The following is a 21,420-nucleotide window of genomic DNA, read 5'->3' on the forward strand; positions in this document are numbered from 1 at the left end:
GAGAGAGAGAGAGAGAGAGAGAGAGAGAGAGAGAGATAGAGAGAGAGAATATGGTACAATACATATGCATGTGTGTTCATGTGTACCTATGTGCCATGTGCATGCATGTGTAAATCTCTCTGTCTGTCTATTGATCTATCTATACAGTGCAATGCATATGTGTTGTGTTTTGTGTGTGTGTGTTCACATGCTCAGATGAACCAACCTTGGTACCTCTTACATCCTTCCTCATAGGGGATAAGCTTGTTGCTTGCTGCATGAATAGACTAGCCAAGCCTCCTCTTCTCTTTCACCCACTCCCCATCTCCTTCCCACAGTCCATCTCATATCACCATCCACACACCACAACCCACCCACCCCACACTCTATACCTCTTGTCACACCACCCACCATTACACATCACACTCCATCCCACCTCATACCTCACACCTACCCCGGTACATCACCCCCCACCCTCACAACACACTCGGCGCAGCTCACCCCTGCTGTCCCTGACTTGGCACACCCCACACTCAGTCCATCTCATATCCCACACCACATGCACCTATGACACCCGACATACACTCAAACCTGCACCACCCACTGCACATCCCAAAACACATGCCATGTGTCCCATACCATCCCTCTACCCTAACCCCCATATTACACCGCAACCCATGACATGCACCTGTGCCCAACCCCACACCATCTATTGCTATAGCTCATATCACACCCATACCCTACTTGACCCAGGCTCTACCCACACCCCACTGCCATATTCCAGCACATCCCAGGACCATACACACCTGACCCGGATGGCTCTGAACCCACTGCTTGCTTGCCTTATACTAGACAGAAAAGTAGTTCTGGCAGAATCTGGACCTAGAGGAATAATGCCTTTTCTTCACTTGGGGAAGCTGAGGGTCACAGAGCTAGTCATTTTCATAGGCAGATGGTCCCCTGGCTCCATGGCCACCTCCTGGGATAACTGGCTTCTCCTGGCTGTGCCTCTCCTTGCCTAGGCTTTGCTTTCTTCCAAGGATCAGGGGCTGACCCTGGACATCCAATTCCTTAGGAAAAAAAAATCAAAGCCCTTGGGCATCTGGACCCACTAAGGGCAAACGGAAGAGCCTGCTGACTCCGATATGGGGTGGCTAGCTGCCTGCTTCTCCTAGGTTCAGGCACTGCCCTGCCTTTCCTTGTTGGTGTCTCCAACAAGGAGAAGACGGGTGGGGCCTGTCTTCAAGGCTGGGATGCCGCCTTATATTCTGCAAGAGCCACTATCAACACCTACCAGGGCGGGCCATAGTCTCACTTCAGATCATCTCCGGCAGCTTCTGCTCACTGAAAGGCATGGAAGATACCTGACAGGGAGGGGCCCTGTAGCTGGTGTAGCAGGCCAAACTCTCCTTTCTGGAGGCCCTGGAAGGTATTACCTCCCGCCCCACTCCCCGTGCCTCAAAGAGAGGTTGCCAGACACTTCCTTACTGCCACACTCCCTGCATGGACTCACTGGGCAGTGTGAGCACCATGGGTGGGAGAGCCTCAGTACTCCGTGCTCTAGTTTTACCTGGGACTCCTTGTGCCCACCCCCACACCCCATCCCCACCTTGTTATTATTCCCTCCCAGGGCTTGCTTGCTGTTTAGCCTGGCTGACTTCTCTTCAGCCCACCCCAGATGTGGGAGTGGCGCCTGTGGGTTCAGGCTGGTGGGACTCTGGCTTTGTCCTGACACCTGCGGCTGGGCTGTCTCCTCCATGTGTGCTCCCTGGAGTGGAGGCTCTTCCCTCTGCATGCCCAAGGCCCTTAGCACTGCTTTCTGAGCCCTGATAATGCCTCTCCTGGGCTCCTTGATACCAGATCCTGCTGGGTTCTGACATAAGACAGCACACACACACCACAGAGCGCTGGCACCGGGAAGCGCCCATTCAGCTCAGATACACAGCAATTGAATCCTCAGGCTGACGAGCATTTCAGCAAAGCTGTAATTAAAATGCACTTGGGAAGCACTTACTTGTACCTAATTAGACCCTGGGTTTCTATGGAGATCCCTTTTGTTGTAATCCGAACATCCTCTCCTGCGATTGCAGACCCTGGGGCCAAGCAGCCAAGTACAGACAGCTCTGAGCCATGGCTGACCAGCCTTCTCTCCCTTCCATCCTTAAAGGAACCCAGAATGATTTCCTCTTCCTGCATCAATGGGAGACACCGAAGGCTTTAAGCTAAAAAAAAAAAAAAAAAAAAAATGGCTCTTGGAGTTGACTGGATGCCCAGGAGGGAGGCTAGGCTCCCTGCTTCCCAGGATTCTGCCCAATCCACTTCAGAGACAGAGGCATCCAGGTTGACCCATTGTTCCTGGCTGAAAGAAATACCACCAAGACCACCCTGGCATCCAGCCAGGCCCAGCCTCTCCCCCTGGAGAGCCCAACCAAGTATAGCTTGGTCACCCTTCCGTGCACAGAGTGACTGGTGCCAAGGACCAAAACAACCAGGCAGCGCTACAGGACCTGGGACTCCTCCAAGGGAGGTCCCCAGTCTGCTGATTAAGCCCCACAACACTATGTCACAGCAATTCATGCTTCGTGGCATTTAGGGCCTGCCCAGGGAACTGGAGAGCAAAGGCTGAAAGCACCTACAGAGACCACACAGGTGGTCATCCTGTATTATCAAGAACTAACTGAATCAGGCCAGCTCAGGCCAGGAAGGACGTAAGTGGAGGCTCAGAGGGAAGGTACAGAGGACACTATACCTATATGGGATGTGGAAACATTCATTCAGGAACAAGATGGGGGAGGGAGGGCTATGATTATGTTTGCTCAGGTGGGGACATGGCCTGGTGAGGGTGAGGGAGGCAGGGAGAAAGAGAAGTGTCCACTAGGAAGTAGCCCCGTGACATTCTAGGGCTAGGACTAGGTCGTCCTCAGGGCTCTTAAGAACAAAGGGATTTCTCTAGTTCAAGGCCACATGTTGAACTAGGCACAAACTGAATCTTCCAGGTTCCAGGGTATTGAGGAGGCGGAGAGTCAAATGGGTACATGGCATGGGACAGTATGGTATATGTAGGTACTTGTCATCTGCCCCATGATGCTGCTGAGGTGACAGAACCCCTTTCCATAAATAAAACAGAGGGGCTACAGAGAGATCAGAGGGCATAATACTAGGAACAGAGTGGGCATAGGGTCAGGGTGGTCCTCAGAGCCCAGGAAGGCTGGACACAATGCGGGCATCCAGAACGTGCCCAGGAAAGACTTCCCTGCCAGACCAGGCAGCCGCCACCAAAGCTGAGCTCATGCCCAGCCCTGCCTTTCCCTGCTGCTGGCTGGCGCAAGCCTCCGAGGTCAGCATTCAAGCCTGCCTTTAGGGCCGGCCCCACAGGGACCTGGCGTGGGCCAGCGTGAAGCTGAGCTTTAGGAGCAGGGACTGTCAGCACAGGCCAGGGAGTGAACCAGGCTGCCAAGGGCTGAATGAGGACTGGTGGGCAGTGGGGGTAGAAGACAGGCTGACCAGGTCACACTGCTGCTAGGAGGACAGACTGGGGAACTGAGTCAAGCCATCCTCACTGGTGGTGTCCTCAACAACACAGTGCTGGCAGTCAGAGGACCCTGCAGGGCCCACATTTTCATCACACGGGCTCCTGTGATTGTGTGGGATGGGGGAATCTACAGATGTCTTTCCTCCTCCTTGCCACTCTCTTCTGTTTGCAGTGCTGAGGGTTGAACCAGGGCCACAGGCACTCCGGGCAAGCGCTCTGCCACTGGCTACAGCCACAGCCTCTTTTCACTTTTTATCTAGGGAGAGGATCTCACTAAGTTTCACCATGTTGGTCTTGAATTCACACTGTAGTCTCCACAGGCCTTGAACTGACTGACAATCCTCCGGCTTCACCCCAGCCCCGTCCCCCAAGCTCTTGGAGGCACTCCTCACTGACAGTCTCTGATCTTGCTGATACCCTCTGGGTGTTTCTAGCTGGAGGTGGGTGCTGTGGTGACCTTAAGCAGGTAAGATGTTTGTCAGTTATGTCCAGTTTGTCCCTGCCTCTCCAGCAGGCTGGCTGCTGGCAGCTTGTTCTGGACAAAGGGCAGATTCTGTCCTGGAGGGATCTAGCTGGCAGCAGGGAGGGACAGCTGATTGTGAAACCAGCACTCTCTGCTCTCCATACCTCCTGCCTGCTGCTTTCTGCTGGGAGACCCCTTAGCACCTTGGAATGAACTATAAGGGGCCAGTGGCAAGGCCAGCGGGACACTGACTATGTCTGGGTTTGGGCAGTGATAAGAGGCCCTGGCACCCTGATGAGAGGAACTGGTGAGACCTTGCCCCTGCTCTCCTGCACCTGCAGGCCGGCCCCAGCTCCTCTCCTGGGCCTGCAGACGACACTGAAGGCAGGGGCTGGGATTTTAGGATCTGTAGGACCAGTAAACCTACACACTTGCAGACATATTTCTCAACTGGGGGAACCAGGCCTGCAGAATAGAGAGGCGTGAAGAAGCCAGTGTCCTGTGATGGACATTGGGTACCCTCAGTGACAGTCCCCATTAGCTGGGCTACCATGGCTCCAGGGCTCAGGATGGGCAGAAGCAAGGACCCTCAGCAGAGCCCATTTACATCCATCTGGGGTTCTTGGTTCCCTCTGGCATTCTTGTGTGTATCCCAGGAATCCTGACTGGATTCCCAACTGCTCTCGCTGTCTGGCTGTCAGTGCCCTGATCACACACAGCTCCAAGCACCCTGATGTCAGGGGCCTTGTAGGGAGCCCTGCCTTCCATTCCAGAAACAGACAAGAGGTCCCATCTATGGTTCTAAGAGGACACTTGCATTTCTTATTACCAACCAGGAGGAAGTCTTGGAAAACCAGTTCGGGTGGAGGGATTCAGTAACTCCACCTGGTTGGAGACCAATCTCTACTGACCTAACGGTACCTTGGGACTAAGTGGGGCTGGGACTAAGTTCTCTGTGACCTGCCAGGTGCCGATTGTGAGAAAGTGAGCCCAGATATGTGTCAGCTGCCTGCACTCTGACCCCTGGCTTGAGAGGGTCTTTATCTCCCCTCTGTGGGAAGCAGAGGATGGGAAACCTGGGTTCTGTGTGCTGCCAACACACAGATGGACTGGTGAGGACCAGTGTTCTTATGGCTATGCAGGGTCACTGTGCTCAGCCAGTTCCTAGGCTCCAAGAACATCATGGTAGATTAGCCTCAGACATAAGCTATTTTCAGCTGAAGGCCTGGGGCTCTTTCATCTGCTTCTTCTTAGCCTAGAAAGCTAGACTGGGCCCCTTTGTATAAGCTCCCTGGAGCCTGGGGCTCAAAGTGGCAGGCCCAGAGGTGGGTCCAGGACAATTGGGGAGGAGTGTGGAGGCCCCATCCCTGCTGCTGGTCGAGAAGTCCAACTCTGTCCCTACCTCTCCTTTCTGGGACCTCAATAGCCCCATCCCAGACAGTGAGGATTAAGCTAGGGAGTGTTGCCCAGAAGAATACAAAGTTGCCTGACTGGCATCTCTGGGGACTCCAGGAGCATGTGTGTGGGTAGACCTGGCTGTGGAGCTGTATCCTCAGTGGGGTTGGAGTTAGGCTGGAATGTGTGTGTGTATGTGTGTGTGTGTGTGTGTCCATATAGAATGTCGAGGGCAATCTGCAGGAGTCAGTTCTTGTTTTCTGTGTGTGGGTCTAGCCTGGGAACCCAGGCTGTCTGGCTTGGTGACGAGAGCCTTTACCTGATGAGCCGTTTGGCTGGAGCCAAGAAGTTGCTTCCAAAGGAACTCCAGATAATTCATTTTTCCTAGGTTTTCTATTTCCAGGGTTGTCTCCCTTTGTGATTTCTTTATTTTTTCTATTTCCATTTTTAGATCTGGATAGATTTGTTCAATTCTGTCACCTGTTTGGTTGTGTTTTCCTGTAATTCTTTAAGGGATTTTTGTGTGTTTCCCCTTTAAGGAATTCTACCTGTTTACCTGTGTTCTCCTGTATTTCTTTAAGCGAGTTATTTATGTCCTTCTTAAAGTCCTCTCTCATCATCATGAGATGTGATTTTTAAAACAGAGTCTTGCTTTTCTGGTGTGTTAGGGTATCCAGGGCTTGATGTGGTGGGAGAACTGGGTTCTGATGATGCCAAGTAACCCTGATTTCTGTTGCTTATGTTCTTGCCCTTGCCTCTCTCCATCTGGTTATCTCTGGTATTAGCTGGTCTTGCTGTCTCTGATTGTAGCTTGTCCCTCCTGCAAGCCTGTGTGTCAGTACTCCTGGGAGACCAGTTCTTTCCAGGAGGAATTTGGGTATGGAGAGCTGTGGCACAGGGTCAGAAGGGTCCTGTCCCCAGCTGTTCCTTGGTTCCTGTGTCTGTCCTGATGGCTCTGGACAGGTCTTACCTGTGCTCACAAGCGTGTCAGCACTCCTGGGAGACCAGCTCTCTTCTGGTGGTATTTGGGTATGGAGAGCTGTAGCACAGGATCAGCTCTGGGTGCAGATGGAAACCGGAAGGCCGAGTGATTAGCAGTCTGTAGCCCAACTATGCCAACAATATTCAGCTATGAATGGGAAGTCCAAGGATCTAGTAGTTTCTCAGTCCCACGAGGCTGGATGGTTGATTCATCTGGTCAAGTCTGTAAAAGTAGGTTCCAACAGATGTGCTGGCAAGTTAATGCAAGCAGACGACGAAGAGTCCAGATAATTCTTTTTTCTTTTTTCCTTCTTTGAGACGGAGTCTTGCTCTGTAGCCAAGTTGCTTTTCAACTTTCAATTTTCCTGCCTCTGACTCTTGAGTGTCAAGCCAATAGAAGCCCCACTTTTGAGAGAGCAAAGGTTTCATTGCTGCCCCGTAAGCAGAAAGAGCAGCTGGAGGGCATGCTTCTGTCCAGCAGTTAGGGTTATGCAGAATAGCCCAACCCCAGCCCGGCTGTGAGATGGAGAAGGGTCATTGGGTTCCAGTGGAAGCCAAGAAAGCTCACTTCCGAGAAACTTAAAATTGAAAGCTTTATTTCCTGAGTGCTCAGGGAGGTGACCAGTTCATGATCTGAACCTTGTCCCCGAATGGAGACTGTACAACATCTTTATAGAATGGGAACACAAGCAAGGGTGGGTTGTTGTATTGACCAATTTTGACCTAAGGGCTTAAACAAGGAAGTTAACAAGTTAACAGTGGTGGCTGGGTCACCTGGTTGAGGGTCCTGGATTCAACTTTTGCAGTTGGGTGCCCTTCTGGACTCTGATCCAGAACTTTGGAATGCTAAGGGAACGAAGGGGTGAGCAAGCTTCACACATAGTTAAAACAGGCAGCATACTTACAACGTGTGTGCCTTAGTTTACGTAACGGGATAACAGCCTCTTCCCTCTTTCCATCTTCCACTGGCTGACAGACACAGGGAACACCCGAAGGAGTTGGGTTCTGGGGCCTGCGAATATAAACTCAGGTTTGACCCTGTCACCAGGGTTGGCTGGACTCAGGAAACTACTGTCTCCTAACAGTGGGCACAGGCTGCATGTAGGATAAAAGGAGACAGTGTAAGAGCCCTAAGTAATGCAACACAATGCTCCTGAAAGCTCAGAACATTCTGGAAGCTCTCCCTAACCTCAAAGGGTAAGAAATCTTCCAGAAGTTTCTCTCCTCACGTACCTGCCTCCCATCCCCTCTCTGGCTACAGTCTATAGACCCAGCCTGGGCTGCCTTAGGAGCATGTGGTTCAGGCCGCACCCTTTTTTCCTGGGAAGGCAGGTCACCCCTGCGGAATGCTAGTGGCTCTGGCCTTGCATGCCTGTGTGGTGTTTGCCTCCGTGAGCCTAATCTAACAAACATGCTCCATGAATTGTTTAAAGTAAAACTAAACCCCAGTGCCCCTGTTTAAAAACAACAGTAAACCCACCATGTAGGCCCCTCCCTGACTGCAGGGCCTGAGAGCCAGGCCTGGCCATTGATAAGTCATTTACATAGTCCTCTCTCCTCTGCCTTTTATCAATATTTGATGACAGGCTTCAGGATGCTTTTGGTGGCAAGTCCTTCTGGAGCCCCTTCTCTTGTGACAATGATGGAACAGAGGTCTCAGCAGGAGCTCACATCACAAGTCACCTCCTTCCTGAGGTCAAGGTGGCCCGTGATTGGCTGGGCAGCTGTGGCCGGAGCCAGGGGAGTATGGTGATGAATCCTAATGATGTGGGAAGGCCCTGGAAACCCACCATGCAATTAGCAGCCTGTGGATGTCTGGGTGGCTTCCAGACAGAGGCAGGGCTAGGGTCGGGTGGGAGCAGGCGCATCCAGGGGCCGCTTTGCAGGTGGATGGGGGTTGTACGCGGCTCGTGGTCTCCAAGAGAGACCCAGGGAAGGGCATTTAATTAAGTCCAGCAGCTGCTCAGAAACCATAGTCATGCCAGAGCCGTGCATGATGTCTCTTTACAGGTTACAAGGAAGGAGGGCCCTCCCCAGTACAATAGCACACGTGGCTCCCCGCCCCCTCGGAACACCAGCTTTTGGAAGTTCATCGCTATCTGCATGCATTAAACTGTGTCTCTGGCAGTGAGGCAGCTCCGTCTGGTGACAGGGTCTGTCGGTAAATAAGGGTGTAGTGACAGGTTCTGGGGGCCTGGGATGAATATACAATGTCAGTTTCTCACCTCATCCTGGATAAATAGGAGGCAGGCAGGCAGGAGGGTCAATCTGCGGCTGCTCTGTGTCTCTGGTCTGGATTCCTAGTCCATAAATAACTCAGTGCCTTCAGGAGGCCCAGACATGCTGGCCGCAACAGGAGCCTATGGAAGGGGCCACAGCTGATTGTGGAGCAGGCGTTGTTAAACTTGACAGTTCTTTCTCTGATATACAGATGTTCCCTGGCTTGGGGATTCTTCATTAGTCTACAGGACAGAAGCCTGACATTCTGTTGATTCAGTCCAAAGTGCTTGTTTCAGGGCCAGAGGCCTGAACTTACTTCTCTGGATGTTGGCACCCAGACCTGGCTCACTCACATAGATGGGACCGCCCCAAGACCTTCTGGGGACACAGGGAAACCCTACAAGGGACTCCATTTCACGCTCATTAACTTGGACTGGCCAGAGCATTCACAGGTGGCTTGATCTATTCTCTCTACTTCTATCTTTGGTAAGTTCAGCATGGTGGAGAGAGCTGGGGTGCTCTTTACCCACTGGGATCTGTGTGCTCCCCAGGATGGCCAGGTAGGGGCCCAGAGAGGGAGCTGGCAAAAATCCTGGAGTTGGGTCCCCTTCTCTGGTTCTCCTTGCGGGTCCTGCGACACAGTGGGTCACTTCATGCTCTTGTGCTAGATGCTCTTATCTGTATTTGTAACTGAGGCAGCTACATCTTGGCAAAAGTCAGATTTCCCAAACACCTCTCTCCACAAGATATGACACAACTCTGATGCCCACCCTGCACCCTGGAGATGTGGCCTAGGATACAAGGCACCTACCAGGTCCTCCCTGAGGCAGACTCCCTCTTGCCTTCCATCGAGATGTGCAGGACCCCGAGGGCACCCTTCCTTACCTTTCCCAAGCTCCCGCTCCGTAGACTGGGCAACACTGGAGCTGGACAGAGCGCACCTGCTCGAGGGTGTCAGCCTCTGGGCCACACAGCAGGTCATTCAAAGCTCCTTGTCTGACAGATGAGGGCCCTGGGTCCTTGAAGTTCCCATTTCTGTTCAGAGTCTCCTGTGTTCTCAGCCACAGTGGAGTGCCAGGCTCTGGGGGGCACACGGAGCTGAAACCAGTGAGAACTGGCATCAGCCACAGGTGGAGTTTAGGGTCTAGCCATCGGTGGGAGCAGGACACACAGAGAGATTACAGGTGGGTTGAAGCACCCAGGGGTACCAGGAGCAGCTTGGCAGGCAGGGAGGGTGGGCATTGGAAGCATCCCAGCGGCTGGACCTCGGGGTAGCAGGTAAAGAGGAGAGCTTCCCTTCTGCTTATGAGGAGGCTGTTCGTGAGGCCCCAGCCGAGGGCCACGTACCAGGGTCAGGTATGGAAAGCCCTTGGGTAATGGCTACCAGGGCAGCATATAAATCCTTTGGACTTGGGCAAGGCCAGTTGGTAACCTGTCTTCTTGGGCCACGAGCCAGACAGTCTCCTACCCTTGAAGCTCATGGTCTGCCGGCAGCCGAGCCCAGCCCTGATCACTTTACACAGAGCCCCTCAAGAGACTGCAGCAAGCAGCTCCTCTGAGCTTGACAGGAAAGATAAAAATGATGAAATATTTGTTCTCTGACATGGAAAACCAGGTTCCCATGTTTGGGTAATTGGAAAAAGATCCTCCGGATTGCACCGGCACGCCGCAGGTCAAAGACCTGTTCTCCCGGCCGTGCCTTCATATGGGCACAGCTCAACAGCCTTGATGAAGCGCTGTAGCTGCTGCCTCTCTCTAGTGGTGTGATTACACAGGCTGGGGGTGTCTGCTCCATGTCCGCTGCTCATGCCCAGCTCTGGGTGAGAAGCAGAAGCCTCACCCTCTTGCTTCATAATCGGAGCTTCTGAGGGGTTTACAGAGTATGCTGGTCCCATGCTCTGGGGGACTCTCTGTGAGCCTGGGACTACCCTAGCCGTCACATATCTCCTGGGTCCCTAGCTCAGCATGCTGGAAACTTCGAGAGATGTTTGGTGGGATGAGCTGACTCAGAGGTGGCAGGTAAAGGGCCCGCAGCAGTTTGGCAGCTCATGTAGATGCTTCTACATGAGGTCTGTCGTACCAGCGCATGCTGGTTAGCCATCTCTCAAAATCCCAAACTGCATAATCAATTTGCAGCCCGGGCCACACTCTGAAGTGTCCACACCTCCACCCAGTGAATTTTTTTAGGGTCACGGCTGTTCAATACTCACCCTGGGGGTACCCAGGACACAGCAGGCAGAACCTCAGATGGCTAAGTGGGGGTGGCAGGATGCCTGTGTGCAAGGGCCTAACATGACAGCTGAACTCGGAATGCCACCAAAGTGGAACATCTAAGTCAGTCCCCACATAGCAAGGCCAGGCCACACCTACACACCTTCTATTCTGCCCGAGATGGCAAGTTGTGCCAACCATGGCTTTCACAGAGGCCATCTGAGGACATCTGAGTATGTGGTTAGCCCTCCCCCTTAATGGGCCAGGGGATGGCAGTCTGCAGCCTGGAGGCATGCATACACTTCTATGCTGTTGCCTGGTTCCTGAAGTGCCGCTCTGGGGTCCAGACCTTGTGGGTGGAGCCAGCTTGGGCCATGGCACTCTGCTGCCCTCAGGGTGTGGTGCAGAGAATCTTAGAGGCCCAAGTTGGAGTCTCACATACAACAGGAGCTTCTCTTGTCCCTCTCAGGTCTGGCCTCTGTCATCAGGACACAGAGACCTCCTCTTTCCTGGCTGGTTCTTGCTTCTCCCAGCCAATGCCCCCTTTGGCCTGGAGTTGGCTGTGGCTATGGCCATGAACCTGGTGCAGCCCGCTAGGCAGCTATGTGTCTGTACTCTCAGCTTTTCATGGTGAGCCAAACTGCTGCTCTGAGGCACTTGTTCAGCAGCCAAGGTGAGCAGGGGGGCAGAGGCCCTGTTCATACCCTGACCCACAACTGCTCACCCAGCTCTAGCTGTTTTTCTCCTCTGCTCGCTCCCTGGCTGGGCGTCCTGGGGATGGTTGCCCTGGAGACTTGGTGACATCGATGAGGGTGAACGGCCAGGCCAACTGTGCTCATTCATGCAGCTCCCTGAGGTGGAGGGGTGCCCATCCTGACACTGGGGTGCACAGGGCCTTCCCTCTTGCATCTTGTCTGCCATGTTAAACTTGCCCAGGTCAGCGGCTGGGCCCAGTGGGACCGGCTTTGGCTTTGAAAAACCAACACCACTAAGTGGGAGAGGCCGCAGGCAGGTGGCAAGGCAGATACCAGCCTAGGGACCCTCCCTGCAGGAAGGGTCTCCCCTGTCCTCATATCTCCTTAGCCTAGGCAGGTGGAGCGGAGGTCGATATGACTGTTAAACATGGAGAACTTTCATTGTTGGGTTACTAGCCAGGGTCTCTAGGCAGTGATGTCCAGGAGTCCTCGTGGCCTGCCTAGCCTCTCCAGCCTCCGTCCATGGAGGGCCTCTGGGATGTAATTGTCATCTTACTAGTCAGCCTCTTGTCTGCATTTTCAGGCCTGCTCCATGCACCTTTCCTCTTTCTTTCCCTAGAGCTCCTCCCACTGAGGCTGTGTGTCTGCCACAGGAGAGTGTCACAGAGTGATGCTTGAGGAGTCTGGGATTAGAAAGAGGCTCAAGGCCAGATGTCCCCCATCCCTTTCCTTCCGTGTGTGTGTGTGTGTGTGTGTGTGTGTGTGTGTATGTGTGTGTGTGTGTATGTGTGTGTATATGAGTGTGTATACATATGTGAGTGTGAGTATATGTATGTGAATGAGTGTGTGTGTGTGTTTGAGTGTATGAGTGTTGTGTGAGTGTGAGTATTAGTATGTGAGTGAGTGTATGTGTGTGTAAGTATGTGTGTATGAGTATGCATGTATGTATGTATGTGAGTGTGTGTGAGTGTATAAATATGTGTGTGAGTGAGTGTGTGTATGTGTGTGTATGTTTGAGTGTGTGAATGTGTGTGTTATGTGAGTGTGTGAGTATGTGTGTATGTGTATATTAGTGAGCATGTGTGTATGTGTGAGTGAGTGTAGTGAGTGAGTGAGTGTGTGTGAGTGTATGTATGATTGTGTGTGTGAGTTTGTGTGTGTGTGTAGAGAATGTGGGTGAGGACAGGCTAGACATGAGGAATATGGTCTAAGACTGTCCTCAGAGAAGGGACATACCATACAAACCCTAGAGGTGACTATAGACACGCAGTCCTCCAGGCTGGAAGTTGAGTCACCAGGTCACCTTGTGGCCAGTGTAGTGACATGGCGATTAATCCAGCACTGGTGATCTCGGTGGATTCTCTTGACCACTGCTATGACCCACTCCGGAGACTTGGCCCGTTTTCAGGGTCTACTGTGGGAAGGCCGCCTGGTAACATGAGTAGACAGCCTTGAGGACCAGTGAAAAAAGAGGGGTCTAGAACCTGGCTCTGGGACTAGCCAAGAGGTCTTAAGCTGGGGTGTGAACTTGAACCAGTGTGACCCCACTTTCCTGTGTGTTTCTTGAGTGCTGGCTCATGGTGGGAGAGAGGTGGATGAAACCCTTCTCATGAAGGTGCATGAGAGTTGTAGTAGCCACTAATGTTGGTAAGACTTAGGGTGGACTCTTAAGGAAAAAAATATTAAAAACGGAGACACCAAATTAGCTCTTGTTCCAGCAAGGGACATGCACATATCTCTGTTAGGGCCTGAGAGAATCCTCCAAGGGCTTTTAGCATGGGAAGGCAGCAGTACTTCCTAGGGAAGGAGAATGAGAAGAAAGCCAGTCATGGTGCGGGGTTGGGGTTTCTATGGCTGTGATGAAACCCCGTGATCAAGAGCACCTTAGGCACTGAAGGGGTTTATTCCACCATGGCTAACAAGTGTAGCAGGAGAGAAGAGAGGGCAGGAGCTCAAGGCAGGAACTGAAGCAGAGACCACAGAGGAGTGCCGAACACCAGCTCATTCCCCATGGCTCTCATTCAAGGCAACATGGCTGCTTCTAATTCAACGCAGGACCAACTGTCCGGGTGTGAAGCAATTCACGATGGGCTGGGTCCTACCACTTCAATTGCTAATTAAGAAAACACATATGGGCTGGAGAGATGGCTCAGCCATTAAAGGCTAGGCTCACAACCAAAAATATAAGAAAACACACTCCCAGCTTGCCCACAGGCCAACCTGGTGGGGGCGTTTTCTCAACTGATGCTCTTTCTTCCCAAATAACTCTAGCCTGTGTCAAGTTGACATAACTTGGCTCGCACAGGCTATAAGGTGCCTGGGACTTCAGTGCAGAAGCAGTGTGGTGCCACAGACAGCTGCACGGGTGGCACAGGGTCCTTCTTATATTGTTGTGATGGCGGTGTGTGCAGACAGGCTGACTGGAGGTAGCCGGTCATGGGAGCTCACGTGACACTTCCAGTGTGTAATCCTGGGGCAGGCACTTGAACCCACTCCCTCCAGATAGGTGCTATCACGTCTCCCTTGTAGAGGAGTAAACAGGCTGGCTGGGTAAACTTAATTCCCACTGGTCTTGCTGTGCTCCACTGACTGGCTTCTGTGTGTGCGCACCTGGGGCATTTAATGCCCCGAAAATGGCCAAACCTGAGAGAATACCAGGCATGTTGAAAAGACAGGGACCCCCTACCCACCCCATTCCTCTTTGGTCTACTTAGGGGAAGGCCTGCCCTCAGTGATGCCAGTTCCAGACAGGCAGTTGCACATCCTGCTGTGCACCCTCTCTCCAGAGAACCTAGCTGTCATTTAGCTCGGAGAAGGACCAGCCCAGGGTCAGGAAGCTGTCTGAGGGAGTTTCCAGCTGGCCTGTTATTTACTTAGAACATGTAGCATACTTGCAGCCCTGGACACATAGTATTTACAGTGTTTGATTGGCTTTAGCTGCTGCCTGCCCAGGAGTATTTACTGAGATGTGTGCAGCACCCCTGGGGACGACACACGTGCTGGCATCAGATTCCATGTGGCAGCTCTGGCACCTGAAAAGGAACGTTGACACCTGGTGTCCTGGGAGTATCTTTAGGGGACAGTCAGGTGAATACATCCTACTGACCATGCCCTACATCTTCTGCATGACTGGGGACAATGTCGTAAGGTAGTGACAACCGTCATAGCATGACCAGTAAGTGATGTTGTTAAAGGTAGGCGCCGGAGATGACCTTGATCGAGTACCTCTCATGTGTGGGTCTCAGTATCAGACCTTTGTCTCTGCTTTCCTTGAGTATTCACGGTAGCTTCGTGAGGTCAGGGTTCCCAGTGAGAAATGACCAGGATGGCAGAGACTGGATAGAGTGATCTCCCTGGGGTCACCACATGGCAGCTTGTGCTGGCTCCGTTTGAAGAGGACCAGCCAGTGACGAGCCATACCCGTTTCCTTCCCACTTCCTTTTCTTCCCTGTTCCTTCCTTTTGCTCTTCTCTCCTTCCTTTCCCCACCCCTCCCCTCCTCTCCTCTCATCTCCTCAATTTACCTTTCCTCCCTTCCTTCTTCCTTCCCTTCTGTCCCCTCTTCTCTCTCCCCACCCCTCCATCTTTTCCTCTCTCCGTCCTGTCCTTTGTATGGTTGTGCAGAGAAGCGGGGACGCCTGACAGCCGAGGTCTCACACTCACCTCGGGCCCCCAAGCCTGGCCAGCAACCAGAAAGCAGATTAGCTGCACCTGGCCTGATAAATTAGACATAAGGCTGAACTGGAAGACAAATCCTGTTTATTACTGAAGACAAAGCTGGCGCGCACAGCACGTGTCGGGGGTAGTGTCTCTAGGCAGTGGACCTTGGGGTAGAAGAGCAATCAAGGCTTTTTAAGAGGCCCCCATTTACATGGGAGACAGAGATTCAGTTAGCCGGGGGGGGGCTGTGGGGGAGGGGAGGGCACATGTCTGTGGCTGCCTGAGGAAAGGTGATCAATGCCAGGCATCGATCTGTATCCTTCCAGGGCAGCGATCAGGAACATGATGGGATGAGGCGTGGGGAGGGGCTGGTAGCAGCTTAGGAAGTCTTTCATGTTTTGGGTCTGAAGGCTGTAGGCTTTGTCAGATGGGTGCTAGTGAGTATTGATCTGTATTAGAAATGATAATGAATTGATCAGATGGGCTGGGAGGCTTTAACCACTTCAGTGCTTGAAGCCATCCAAGATGGGACATGATCGGAGGACTGGTCTCCAGCTCTTACCTTGGTCCTCCATACCAAGTCTGCAGCTTCCAGACATGTGTGTGTGTCTTCCACATTTGTGTGTGTCTGTGTGTCTCAGTGTTTGTGTCTGAGTCCGTGTCTGTGTGTGTGTGTCCGTGTCTGTGTCCATGTGTGGGTCTCTGTGTGGGTCTGTGTCCATGTCTCTGTGTGTGTCTGTGTCTGTGTCCGTGTGTGGGTCTCTGTATGTGTCTGTGTCCATGTCTCTGTGTGTGTCTGTGTCTGTGTCCGTGTGTGGGTCTCTGTATGTGTCTGTATCCATGTCTCTGTGTGTGTCTGTGTCTGTCTCTGTCTCTCTCTGTGTGTCTCTGTCTGTCTGTCTGTCTGTCTGTCTGTCTGTCTCTCTGGGGGTTGGGGACTATACAAGGCAGAAAGCTTGGACAGGGACTTTGTGGCCAAGGCCACCAGGTCAGAACCAACAGGCTTGACCAGCATTTGGGAGCTCTGGCCTCCTGTATGGGAGGTAAGATGCTGTACAACACAGAAGACAGGAAGGCTTCAAGTAGTGGGGGAGGGAGTGACCGTCTCTCTAGAACTCTGGGCCTTGATAGTGTCCTGAGGCCTGCTGTTTGCTGAAGGAGCTCCGTGGAGTTACCAAGTCCGTCAGGAACTCTCTTCTTCTGTAAAATGGGATCCCTCTGGACCCAGAGGCCTGTGGGTATGAGATAGCTGGCCCTACCTCTCACCTGGTGAGAGCATGCCTCTCACCGGACAGCATGGCAGAGCTGGTCCTGGTGATGTGGGTGCAGGAGAGGTGGCAGGCTGACCAACTCAGCTACCACCCAGTCCCAGATCCAGGGCTTTGAGTTAGCCCACCCCAACGTCTACCCCATCCATGAGCTGCTGGGGTGTGCGGAGGGGCCCCTCCAATAGAAACAAAGCTGCAGAAAATCTGTGACACATGACGTTGGTTGTGCTGACCTTGGACACCTGTAGCTGTTTCTGAGTGGCAGCCAGGGTGTGAGTGTGGGTGTGTAGGGGATGTATGACATTGTCACAGCATGTCAAGGACCAATGCTACAGCCCCACTAGAGTGCCAAATCCTTGCCCTGGTGAGGCTCAGAGGGATGGCAAAGCCTCCCTCAGTTTCCAGTGCAAATGCTGACAGTGAGCAGAAAATGTCCCCACAGGTATCTCCACCCACTGCCATGTTTACTGCCTGAAGGCTTTCCTCCTCCAGAGACTGCACCCACTGAGATGAGCTAAGCCTGTCTCCTTGTTCTGCTGTGTGTAATAACCCCGCCCCCTTGTTCGTCTCTGTGTAAGAATCACTCAGCCCTGCTCTACTGCCGTAAAAATAAATGCCCTGTGCTGTGGCTTTTTAACATCAGAGATCCTAGACCACCAGGTCGCAGCTTCTCTGTGTCCACATGACTGTTGTTTCTTCAGTGCCTGTCCTTTCTCCACTCCCTCAGCATCCTTACTCAGGGTTCCAGCCCCAAGCCCCTGCAAGGAAGGGGTTCCGGGCCCATGCAAAGCTCTGCAAAGCTGAGGTGGGAGTGGGGAACGCTAGGACGCAGGGGCTTCCAGTACTTTGAGACACACTCCACTCTAAGCAGGATAAACCAAATAATAGAACAAAGTCCATTTTCCCCATTTGTACTGCTTATTTTTTGTAAGATACAATACACGTGAGGAATTGCGTCTAAATCATAAATGTGCACTATGCCCGGGAGTGATAAAGCCCGCATCTATGAGGCCGGCGCTCGAATCACTTACATTAGACAATGGTTTTCAAGAGGAACAGAAGTAGTAGAACGCATGTCTATACTGTTAGAGTGGATTTATTAGACCAGCTCACACACCAGGGGCTAGGGAGCACAGCAGTGGACTTGTGGGAAGGGTTGAGAACTTAGTAGCTGCACGGTGTACAAAGCCTGGAGCCTTGGCAGTCCTGATCCAGTGCTGAAGGCCTGGAGATCTCTGGAGAGTCAGCTCACAGTTGAAGGCCCAAGATGTTAGAGGAAGACAGTAGCAGCAGCAGCAGCATTAGATGCAATCAAACAGGAAGAAGATGCGAACACAGGCACGGCACGTGTATGTTGCTCTTTCCTCAGACCTTTTTGTCCCTAATCTGTCGGAAAGCACCATCCACTTGGAGGGCAGGGTAACCCCGTAGTTAATTCTTGGCAGAGAGGCTGCTACAGACACACACACCTGCAGGCATGTCTTCTGGGTGATTCTATACCCAGTCAAGGTGAGACTCAAGACGGACCACTATGCCACTACAGTCCTAGTCACTTCTGGCTGACTCCTCTCTCTTCCTGTCATCGTCTGTCATGCAGCCTCCTACCCCCTCCACCGCACCCTAGCCCTGGCTTTGAACAGTCCTAAAAGCATGCATATTGTCCCTGATGGAATTAAGCTGCTTACACTCACGCTTCTTGTTTCTTTTGTTGACTTTTGGTCACGATGCTCATCGGGCCTTCTTAGCTGCATCTTCCAGTCCACAGGCTTGGGTGACACTTGGGTTACCTGTGATCTCTGGTGATAGTCTGTGGGCTTGCATGGCTGCAGTGCGCTACATTAGGCAAACACGGCACAGTTTATCTGTCCCTTCCACAGCCGATGAGGATGGGACATTCTCCAGTCTAGTGTGACTGGCTGGTGTCACCAGGCCTTCTCTGAACACACTCATGACGGGTCACAGGTGAACCTGTGTCACAGCTTCCAAGGATCCTTCTTAGGAGCCCAGTTGCTTGACCACTAGGCGTATGTGGCTTTACTCCGTCTAGATAATGCCAGTCTAGTGGCTGTTTGGGGGGTGGGGGTTTGTCTTAGGGTTTTACTGTTATGAACAGACACCATGACCAAGGTGACTCTTATAAGGACAACATTTAATTGGGGCTGGCTTACAGGTTCAGTGACACAACTACCCCAACAAGGCCGCGTCTTCTAATAGTGCTACTCCCTGGGCCAAGCACATCAAAACCATGGCAGGGGTGTGGTTTTGTTCTCCCTGGACTGTGTTTTGAGTGGCCCCAGTAACGTTTACAGGAGAGACGAGGAAGAAGCACCGAGCTCCTGCGTGTCTGCGGACCTGCTGTCAGATGGAGTTGCTGGCTATAGCCTGTGGCTCACAAAGGGCTCAACTCTTTGCCTGTTGCAGTCTATGGGTTTGACAAATGCACCCCGTATCACACAGGATGTCCTAAAAGATGCTGTGATCCACCTTGTTTGTTCTTCGGTTTTAGAAATTAATTAATGAATTAAAACTTAATTAATTTATGCCATTGTGCCCATGTGGAGGCCAGAGGGTGACTTGCAGAAGCCAGTTCTGATTTCCTACTACGTGTTTACTTCTGCAAAGCCCTGCCCCCTGCAAAGCCCTGCCCCCTGCAGCTGCAGGGAGAGATGCCAGGGTGAAGTTTCTGCTTTTAAAAACCCTGTGTTCTGGACATTCAGGGACACACCAAGGTCTCCAAACACTTGGATGTGGTCCCTGCTGGTTGGGCTCTGCAGTGTCTGAGTGGTTTTCCCTGGTGAGCTCCCCATTTCAGCCTAGGTGCATCTTCCCGATGCATCAGAATCCAGGCCTTTTGTCAATTCGATGGACCCATAGGAGGAGGCCATTGTAGGTGTCTTGTGCGTTCCCTTGGCTTGGGGAGAGGTTGGATACATTGTATGTCTGATGCCTGCACTAGCTCCGTGGTGGTGTCTGGGGAACGATCTCCTATAGCCATGCTTTGAGGTTTGACCGACTCATGTTTATTACATACATAACCAGCAAAAGTAAAGGAACACAGAGAGAAGTAGCTGACAGATAGCAAAACACATTAAATCTGGCACTCACAAAATCCAGCAGGACCTGACCAAGAAAACAGCATTCTGGGTGGTAGAGCCGTCTCTGCACCGCGCCTGAGTTTCTGGCATTTCCTTCTCACCCCAGACAGTTTTACTCCACAGGGCAAACAGTAGTAACCCCTGTTGCAGATGGGTCATCTTTTAGCTGTCTCAGAGGCACGATGCTTTTTCTCTTGAGCAGTTCTGTGTCCTTTCCTCCCTGACACAGACTTAGGCGGGGAAGTCCGTGCCAGGAGAAGAGGCCTTGAAGGAATAAGAAACTTACTTAGGTCTGAAATGAGGGTGCCAAATCTACTTCCAGAACAAGCTTTTTAGAGAGCTCAAAGAGCAGGTAGCAATTTGCCAAGACAAGGTACACCACAATTGGTTGGAACCATTTTATTATTATTATTATTATTATTATTATTATTATTATTATTATTATTATTATTTAAATGTGTGTGCACATGCCTGTGTGAACTTATATGTATCACGTGTATGCAGGAGCCTGCAGAGGCCAGAGGAAGATTTTGGATTCCCCTGGAACTAGAGTTACAGGAACCGGTGAGCCACGATGAGGGAGGACACTGGGAACCAAAGCTGGGTCCTCTGTAAGAACAGTGAGCACTTTTAACCCCTGCCCCACCCCCAGCCATCTCCCCAGCTCCTGCTGGAGATGCTCTGTCCAGCTGGACTGCTCTCCTGCTGGACTGTGCTCTGTGCTGCCCCTGTTTTCCTTACTGACTTCGCTGCGTGCGTGCTTCCTTGATCCCAGGGTTTGCTGGCTGTGCCTTTGGCCACTGTATGGCATGCCTTTTTTACATTCATTATGGAGACTTCCTGGGAACAGAACTCTCTTACATGAATGCTGCTGAATTCATTAACCTTTTCCTTTTTAGTGACTTATTTAAAAGACCCACCCCCCACCAGGGTCATGAGACCCAGGCCTGCTCTGATCTTCAAGCACCTTGGAGCTATCGTGGGTGGAGGTGTGAGCTGAGCCTGCTACCCATGCCTAGCCAGTGGTTATGGTTGAAAGGGTGGTGTGTGCCCCAGGTGCCACAGTCACAGAGGGAGGGGCTACAATGCCCAAGTCTTTGTGTGGCCCTACTATGTTAGTCCTCCGACTGTCCTCGTGTCAGTATCACCCTCCAAATGGCTTTAAAGTGAGGTCTCAGTCTGCAGGGTTTCCCACTGTTCGTCTGTGTGATGCTGGGACCTGAGGCCCTGTGTAGTTCCTTGGATATTTGAGGGTTAGTTTATTCAGCTTCCTGTTGACATAGAAACAAGCCCCAGTGGGATTCTTGCTGGAAGTGTCTCAAACTGAAGCAACCTGGGGAGAAATAGCATCCTCCCAAAATCCTGTCTTCTAATATGTGACCACATGATGGGGCATGGCCTAGATAGGGTCTCATAAAGTAGCCCAGGCTGGCCTTGAAATCACTATGTAGCCCAGGCTGGCCTTGAAATCACTATGTAGCCCAGGCTGGCCTTGAAATCACTACGTAGCCAAGGCTGGCCTTGAAATCACTATGTAGCCCAGGCTGGCCTTGACCTTGCCATGATCATCCTGTTTCCACCTCTGAGTCCTGGGATCACAGTTGTGCACCACCATACCTTGCCCATGCGATGTTAGGGATGGAAACCTGGGACTTCATGCTTGATAGGTGAGTGCTCTTCCCACTGGGCTGCACCTCTAGCTCCAACTTCACACATCTCTGCTTGATTCATTTTCAAATCTTCTTTGGCACATTTTATAGTTTTTCAGTCTCCTGCATATACTTTTGAATGTTTTATCCTTTAAATTTAGTGAGTATCATGATTATATATCTCATCTACTGGAATTCCCTAAATCTTATGTCTTTGTATATCTGTTTATATTATCCTTCCTTCCTTCCTTCCTTCCTTCCTTCCTTCCTTCC

Source organism: Mus pahari, chromosome 7 (genome assembly GCF_900095145.1).
Source record: "Mus pahari chromosome 7, PAHARI_EIJ_v1.1, whole genome shotgun sequence".
NCBI lineage: Eukaryota > Metazoa > Chordata > Mammalia > Rodentia > Muridae > Mus > Mus pahari.